The following is a 9,351-nucleotide window of genomic DNA, read 5'->3' as shown; positions in this document are numbered from 1 at the left end:
GCTTTTTCAACATATGCCAAGGCATATTTTGGACTGGACTTTGGCTGGGCCATTTCAACACATGAATATGACTCCTTTTAAGCTATTCCATTGTAGCTCTGGCTGCTTGTTTGGATTCAATGTAAGGTGCACAGTTTCTGTGACCTTAAAGGTTTTTAATTAATGAAGTCACAGTAATGTGAACAAACAGGTTAACAAGGCCTGCTGTATGTTGGTAAAAACCTGAGTTACCCACTCATCCGCAGAATGTAACCTCCACCTCAAGCTCCGGTCAAACATATTTTCGTCCTGGATTGTCTTTTATTTTGCTACACCCTGCAGAAGAAAAACAAAAGCAGAGAACACTCCCCCCCCCCCCAAAAAAAAAAAAAAAAAAAAAACAACAATGTGAAGATAGTGGGTCCCCTGGTTTTGTTCTAATTTTGTGTCATGCATCACATTTCAATGAAAACCAAAAAGCTAAGCTTTGGCTCTGATGAAACCAGAGCATATTCTTTCACGTTAGGAACTCTTAAGTACTTTGTTTATTTCTTTTTTTTTTTTAGTTTTTTTTGCCTCTGATCCATGACGACCAGATTTTTATTTTTATTTTTAGAGTGAGGAAGAAAGTTAAACACCGCGTAGGGGTGGATCACCACAAAAAATGAAAACCTGTTTTCCTCAGCAGGCTGTTTCACACAGCCAGATTCTGGGTCTCAGAGATAATAGCATGCAAAGTGTCAGTTCCAGGGGCTTTATTTGTGGAGCAGGGCTATCTCTTTGCGGTCCCGTGTGTTTATAGAACAGCGTGTGCATGCATTTTTGTGCATGTGCGTGTGCTTATCTCAACATGCTCGCCACAAATGTACCAGTGAAAACATGCCTTCCACTACTGTGCACTGTTTACACGTGGAAGAAATTGAGGGAGAGGAGCCAAGCATATGTCCAATACACAAAGTAAGTGGTAGATTGTTCAATTCTCTGGTTGTTTACTTTGGTTCCCATTACTTTTTCTCTTTCCATCCCTTTATTCAGTTCATTCTTTTGTCCTTACTTCCTGTCCAGGTACTTTAACGATCAAAGCCTGACGTCTCCCTTCTGCTACTGTTTTTCATGCTACATCATAGAACAGAGGTATCACCTCACTCTGTCTGCCGCGCTCCAACTTTCAAACCCTTTCAAACCCTCGGGACTTTTATTTGTCATATTTTCACACCTAACAAAGACTGGTACATACGTTATTGCTAAGAATCTAAGACTATTTCATTGTTATGGCTTATCACTTCGAACAAGCACAGAACAAAAAATTCTTGGAGAAAATAAAATGCGGTAATGTTTGACATCCTGTCAATCCGCAAAACAAATAAGAACAGCAAAGATCTGAAACTGTTCCTCTTTAACAACATGTCCTCTTTAACCTATCTGTGTTTTAGGAATACAACTTAATAATATATTTCAGGTTTAGAGACATCAGCTGTTACTACTTTCATAGACAAAACAACATATTGTTACTATGGTGATTGTAACGATCATCTAAATTGCTTTTGAATATTTACAGTAAAGGTAAAAGCAAAATGTGGAACAATATCCAAACCTTCTTTTGTCTTCACAAAGCAAAAGCTACAATAGAGATCTCAACTTTTTTGTTGTGTACTTCCATAGTTATTATTTTCTTTACGCCAAACCTTACTGAATTTGGAGTAATTACCTTTAAAATTACAACTTAACGTGAAAAACCACACCTTGATCTTGGTAGGTGGACATCAGGTCTAGGCCTGAGCTGCAAGTTTAATAATGCTCCTTTGTCTGCAGACTGTGTGTGTGTGAAAGGAACATAACACTCCGCAGTGGTGATAGCATCTATACTCGGTGAGCCGTATAGTATGATTCTCCTCAGTCTGAGTGCCTATCAGCGGCAGTGGAGGTATATTTTAATGATTTATATTCGGTCATTTAAATGTTTGCCCGGGACGTGGTAGTAGTTTGGGAACGAGAGTAAATAAATCACAAGGAATTACGCGGCTATATTCGTTGTTTTTCTTTTTATTGAGTGTTTGCTCGCGCTGTGTAGGTGTACTTGTGTTGGCACCCTGCTTGCTATGCTAGTCTGGCTTCAGTGGTTTCTGATGTTTATCAGGCAGCTGCTTTGTCCACTAGCAAAAAGATCAAAACTACAGATGTTATTCTACAGCAAAAGCAGTTATTCAGAGACACCATTTTGCAAACCTATACACCTAGTGTGTTGTATGTACACACGTGCAGACGTTATGCCAGTTGCTACTACAGTATTTCCACCTCGTTCTCCCTCTCTGATGCATTCTTTCGTCTGTGTTGACCTTTCAGCCTGGAGATTGCATCTCAGGGGATGTTCTCTACTGGCTGAGTTTTTCTTGAATTGTTGACTTAGTAATAGTAATTGGTTTGCATTTAACTTCACAGAGCCATTTCACGGAGGGCTGTTCACCACAGTCATTTCTGACACGGAGACTTGGGGGATTTTACCTCCCAATATATTTGTCTTATTCCTCCCTCCAGGGATTTTTAAAGGGAATAAAGATAAACACTTTATTTTTTTTCCAAGTACAAGCAGAATACCTAAATACCACAGGCATGTACGTTGCAGTAGAGTGCTAGCCACGCACGGACTCCTTCTCTGAGTTTTAAGAAATAGAAAATCTATGGATGCAGGATTTTCACCCAAAAACGGCAAAAGCTCGCATGCAGAGGCTTTACGAAGATGCACATGTGAAAACACAGTCTGAGCTGCAAGTCAAGTCTCAGCCAATGTAAGCCGATCCCTCTCATCTGCTTTTGGTTTAGACAGACCCCCATTTCAAGACTGATTTGATCAAAGTTCCTCTGGTCTGCTACTCTCTCTTTGCTTTTTTAAGCTATGCAGCAAACACACACACACACACACACACTGAGTGTCTGCACCGGCAGTGAGACCAAAACGTAAAAAAAAAAATAAAATAGAGAGATTTCCGGCAATTGATTTATTTCCTCAATTGACCCCATGTTCCAGGATGTTAATGATTTTCTGTATAATCAAATGAAGAGGGTGAATTCATTGACTTATTAGATTAGTGAAACTGATTTCATGTGGGAGACCTGAGCTAAAGTGGCTCTAGACTCAATATGACTAAAGTGGAAAATAAGTTTAATTGCTACATTTCCTGATTTAATGAAACATATGTGATTGTTGCTAAACCTCTACAGCAGGCATTATTCATCTGGTAAATATTTTTTTGAAAAAAATATTTACTGATACCAAATCCTAGTCCAACATTTTATTAAAATTAGCGCCATGTATGAACTCCAAAAACAACAGTGTTAAAAATGTGCATAATTACAGCGTAATTAATTGGAATTACATTTTTTTTTACATTTTTATTTTGTGGGGGTGTTGATTTGAGTCTCATAACTTGGGACTCAATTCAAGAGTTTGATGACTTTAGACTTGGCCTCTGGGAATCACAAAAGACTTGAGACTCAACTCGGACTTTAACGCCAATGACTCGACTTTGCTCGAACTTAAACACTTTGACTTGTAGATATTTGATAATTTATTTAAGTTTGGTCAGGGATGGTCATACAACCATTTGAAAACACATGATTAAATCCCAGAGCTGATGCATAGGTTCAAATCACAATATTCTAGTGATTTGAACAAAAAAAAAAAGTCTAATTTATGGTAAAATACCAGCAGCTGCCCTTGCCAGAATTTTCCTGCATTTATGTAGTAAATTAGATTTTTTTTTTTTTTTTTTTTTTTTTTTAGTTGTGGTGTTTGCTATATTTCATCCTCTTAATATCAGAGATACTAAAGTTCACAGTTGTCATAACCAGGTAAGAAGTGATGGCAATACAGGAGCGAGACAAACAGCTCAATTATTTAGATAATTAAAAACATTGAATTTTCTTTAATTAGTGCAAGCAAAACCAGACCGACTTGTAGAAAAGCTCTGAAACATAATACTAAAAGCAGTTGGGTTCAGGAGGGACAAAACAATTACTGATGGTGATCCTAACATCCATGTTTTGCTGCTTCCAGTTTGACCTCTGACCCTCACAGGGCAGCAGTTCTAATTCCTTCCTCCTGCTACCGAAACAACACTGGGTCAGTCATGACCCCCTTGGGGTAAAGATGACCAACTGGACTTGTGGTCACATTTGAAAACATAAATACATCTACCAGAAAAACGACAGGTCTGTTGAGTTGCTCTTGATGTGCCTGAAAGTGATTATTTTTAACGATCAGGAAACACTGGCTGCCATGAGTGCGTGTGTCAGGACAGAGGACGCAAACGCTTCGCCGTAAGATATTCTGGTTCATTTATTCATAGAGTGTTTGCATGAGTAAAAGTAAAGAAATAAGCACAGCAACAAAATGTAGCTATATAAACCAGAGGATCCTCTAAAGGCAGAGGGGAATAAAAAAACAAAATGAAGCAACAAAGATGGTTTACAAGAGCTGCTGAAAATAAGACAGAAGTAAGATTCTTTTTGTTTGGTTTCAGGGGTTGTAATGAGATCCTGACGGAACTGTTTATCTGTTTGCACCTGGCTTGGAAGCATAGACATGGGTCTGGGAGGCAGATGTTCAATGACCCAGCCTCTTTGTGTGTGTGCATTTGCTTTGGTTTAGCATAAATATGAACATTTAATAAAGGTCCCTCGCTATGATACTGTAATATATGTCTTTCATCAACAAAAGAATGTCTGTTTTTTGTGTTTTGTAATGGAGGTTTAGTTTTTGGTTCTTTCCTCAATGCATGTCTCAATGCAAATAATCAAACTAACATACAGCACCATTCTCATTCTGACTCAGCTTGCTGTTGCAGTACAAAGACACTTGTTGTCGTGTCAGAAGCTCGATAGCAACCCAACAAACTGACAGGCTATCCAGGAAATTAAATGCACTGAATATCAAGCGCAGTGTCTCTTTAAATCACCAATGGTCACATGTGATCAAAACTGTGATTTAAAAAAATAAAACTTTGGAGGCATCAACACTTCACTCTTTTTAACCACTGTGTCACTAAAATACAATGTATTAGTAATTTATGCAGTGGTTGGGTTGGGTTGCTCTACTTTTAAACTGTGGTTTGTTCCAGATTTCCACTGAGCTAGTTAAAACTACCTGTAAATGTTACACCTGTGCAGATATAATCTGTTGTTGTATAACAACAACAACAAAAACTAAGAAAAAAAACAATGTTGCTAATACTGCCAAGTGAATGAACATGCATGCAAAATGTTTGGCTACTGCATGAATCTTACTCAGAAAGGATGCATGGAAATACATAATTACAGTACATTTGTTTTTTATGGTGATTAACTTTTTGCTTCCAAACAACGTCCATGGTGATCAGGTTACTCACAGGAAATGAGGCACATGTGTACACGAAAGCAGTAGTTCATACAGGATATGAAATCAGACGGCGTAGAAGATGATATGGCTTACTACTGACTCTAAAAGCTGAAGGAGAAGAGGAAATGGGGAGGTGAGTTTAAACAGAAATAAATTGATTGATGTCTAACAAGGAAGATCTGAGATAGAACTCTGCACGTTGAAATTGTTTGTGTGAAAAATGTCCCAGTTTTCTGGGAAGTTGTGCTGCACGACTGCAGTATGAAAAAGCCAAACTTCTTAAGAACATATAACTAATGCTGCTGGAAGTAGGATTAAACAGAGTATTATGAAAATGGAGCATAAAAATTCCAACAAGGTGCACTATTGGCTAATATCCATGAGTGCTTGTGTCTACTTCAGCATTTAATGCACTTTACAGCAAATTACAACAATTTATGGAGCTATTCACTTGATGATCTTACTCTAAAAAGATGCATTTTAAATAAAATGGCATTTTAAATTAAATTAAAATTTCTGTTGCATTAATTCCTAAACAACAAACAGAAAAACCAGTAAGATTAACATTAAAACACTTTCAAAACATCAAATCAATAAATGCCATAGGTTTAAAATAACCAGAGCAATCCTAGAAACATCCATGTTTGATCACAAATCAAAGAAGTTCATCAGCGCTAAGATCTTGTTTATGTGTGTTTGTGTGCACACATGATGGATGGAGCCGACCTCTTCGTGATCACTCAGGTTAAACACTGAACAAGTCACGTTTGCCTTTGGTGGATTTCATTAACGAGACGAGCAGAATCTATATTTATCTCAGCGATCTGAAAACAAGATGCTGAGACAGAAGAGGGTGCAACAGAAGGAGACTGGAGGATTAAATCCATCGTGGCAATGAAAACCGTGCAGAAAGTGGGATGAGACAGAGACATCAGGAAGAAAAAGAAAAGACATGAAGAACAGAAGGGGAGACTCCAGATGTATTAAAAAATGTATTAAAAAAGTGAATGATGGAACGGCACCAGCAATATTTTATCCACGTTTTAATAAAATATAACGCCCCCTCTCCTTTGCCTAAGTCTCCATGGTGATACGTAATCTAAGAGGGTGAAGATACTCAGAGACGGATGAAAACAAGCAAAAATATTAACAGATTGAAATGGAAAACATAGAAAACAAACCAATAAGGTAAATGTTTTTGAAACATCAGTCTTGGATTTTGAGTGTTTTAATCATCTCTACGCATGAAAACAAAATTGTATTTGAAAATGATGTTTCTGAAAAAGACAAGAAAAAGTGCTTTGACAAGTCCACCAGTGGACAACAAATGGAAATATATATGTGATAAGCTATTGCCTGTTTAATTGATCTATTTTATTTGAATTAACAAGTTTCCATAGAATATCTTACAATACGTTGAGAAAAGACTATACAATATGATAAAATAAGCACCTTAGTCCATAGTCTTCCTTCTCTCCACTCCTAGGGATACAGCCAATCAGAGCCCAGGAAAATGAATGTCATTCCTTGATTGGCTGTCTTGCACATGCCAGCCAGTAGTGTGTCGAATAACTGCGTTGGTATTTCAGCTTTCCAAGTTGCATTTTCTTTTGAATATTTCAAATGAGCTCTACACAAAATCGTTCTAGTCCAGTCTAATCTATTTAGTCTTGTGACCCCCATGTATGAAAAATAACATTACCTCTTCAATAAACCCTGTTAACCACAGTTTTTTTTAATTAGTGGGTAATCAATATGTACACAAAAGGATACACAACATGACAATTTCTGCTGTATCTCAGCATTCGTGACACAAAAGCAACCGCGGTGCCTTTAATTCAAAAATTATGTTTGTGTCACTCACTCCTAATTTTTCTCTCCTGCTGGTTGTACATCACACAGCTGCCTGCACGCACCGTGTCAGCATCAAATCAATAGGAAACTTGTTGGGAACATTGATCATTAGTCTTGTCTCAGTGAGATTAAACAGAGGACAGTACATGGAGAAATAATGCCCCAGATGAATGAGACACAGCCACACCCACGGACACTAATAAGCTGAAATCCAATTGAGCCATCCATTATATTGAAATGTTCCCGCATAAGGAGAAGCAGGCCGCATGTTGCTGACTGCAGCTACAGGAAGTCATAAGGTTTTGCCATTTGCCTCTTTGAAAGCGTAGAAAAAAAAATTAACACTGTTGGAACAAACTGATAAATCTTGAATATTCTTGTTGGGGCCTGCTCATGACAATGCATAAGGAGAGCAGTGACTGACATGCATTGCATGGCAGGCACCTGTTGTTCTTCACCTAATAGAACGGCTCTTTATTATAACTTCTTCATCCGCTGCCATTAATGCAGATGTTGGAGCTATTACTTTTGGTGGGATTCGGAGTTACGATGACAAAGTAAAAAGCGGAAAACAATAACAAATTTTCCTCAGTTACAAACTGCCCAAACTAGAGTGCGATTCTGACCCCAAATAAATTTTGAAATCGCCGTCACGCCCACAAATATTGCCCTATCGGTATCAAACTCGGTCATGATAGTGATGTGAATATTGCTTTGGAATATATTTATACTATTGAAAAATGCATGTGTTACATAAAACATGCAGGGGTTGTTTGTTGACAAACTGTGCACACTCATGAATGCATTCATTTCCAACCCCCCTCACACACAGTTACCATGGCTGCACCCTCAATGTGCCCCCCACATGTCATTGTATCACTGATCATCAACCTTTCTCGAATGCTGAGGGCAATCAGAGTGAGCCTGACCTGACCGATGTCGGCACTGGCACACAGACACACACCTGTCTTGTAGATATCACACACACACACGCAGCTAAATAATGACTCCCTTTAAAACACAGAATCTGTCATTATCAAAAATGTAAGAGCTCATCAGCATAGGAATAGTTCCCAGGAGCACAGTTTGGACTGCTGACGAATGAAGTTGTTTACTTGTCCTGTTTTATGTGTTTACGTGTATTTGTGCTTGACATTTTGCTCCAATAGCAGCATAGACCGTTGCTAATGAGCCGATGTGTGAAGTGAACACCTGTGGGTGAAAAACAACCTCAAAAACTGAAAAGGATGATGGGTTTGAGGTCACCATGCCTCAAAAAAGACCTGATAGGCGGCAGCTTTTAATGGCACCTCTGCATGTAAGCCTCTAGGCTTTTTTTTTTTTTTTGACCACGGCCCTGTAAAATTAAATTTGCACAGACTTAACAAGATTAGATTCAGCATGTTTGCGTGGTGACTGCAGTGGAGTAGTCAAGCAAACCAGTGATGGTTTGAAAAACGTACCTTTAAAGTAAATTCATGAAGAAACAGCATTGGTATCAACATGTTTATTAGTAACAAGGCTAACATGCTATCGCTAATATGCCCATGTGAATGTTTTTGACTTACTCACAATTTGCCCTGTAACAAGTTGTTCCTGTGTGGACATTTACAGAAAACATTCTGTAAAAGTTCAACGGGTTTTCAGTCCATTGCCTCACCTTTTCAGGATGTTTTTTCATTTGTTTCTTACTTGAAGCTGTGAATCAGAAAGGCTTTTGAGTGCGAGGGATAAAACCTTGCTATGTCTAAGTGCAACGAGGCTATGACATCATATTTCATGTTTGGCCCTTTTGTTAAAAGCAGATTGAAACAAAGATACAGGTTGTTTCCACTTCCTTACGTGAGTGTATTAAGTATGTACATCAGTGTGTCATCAAGTTTATAATATTTAACGCTATATATGCATCAATTCCAGTAGCTATATCAACTATGACACGTCTATTAGGTCCTGAATCAGGTAACACCTGGATCTTAACTTCTTCAGACAGTTTTAGATGTTGTTCAGCTGCTGAAAATAGCAAGCCCTGTACTTATGTCCAGCTTTCTCAGGAAGGCACTGCATATCAAGGTCATTAAAGTGCAGTATGAGCATTACGTTCGTGGAGAGAGGTGCACTCGCCAGGTGAGTGTCGCCATGGTGCT

Source organism: Poeciliopsis prolifica, unplaced genomic scaffold (assembly GCF_027474105.1).
Source record: "Poeciliopsis prolifica strain line A6 unplaced genomic scaffold, Auburn_PproV2 SCAFFOLD013, whole genome shotgun sequence".
Taxonomy (NCBI): Eukaryota; Metazoa; Chordata; class Actinopteri; order Cyprinodontiformes; family Poeciliidae; genus Poeciliopsis; species Poeciliopsis prolifica.
This window is presented reverse-complemented; position numbering follows the sequence as displayed.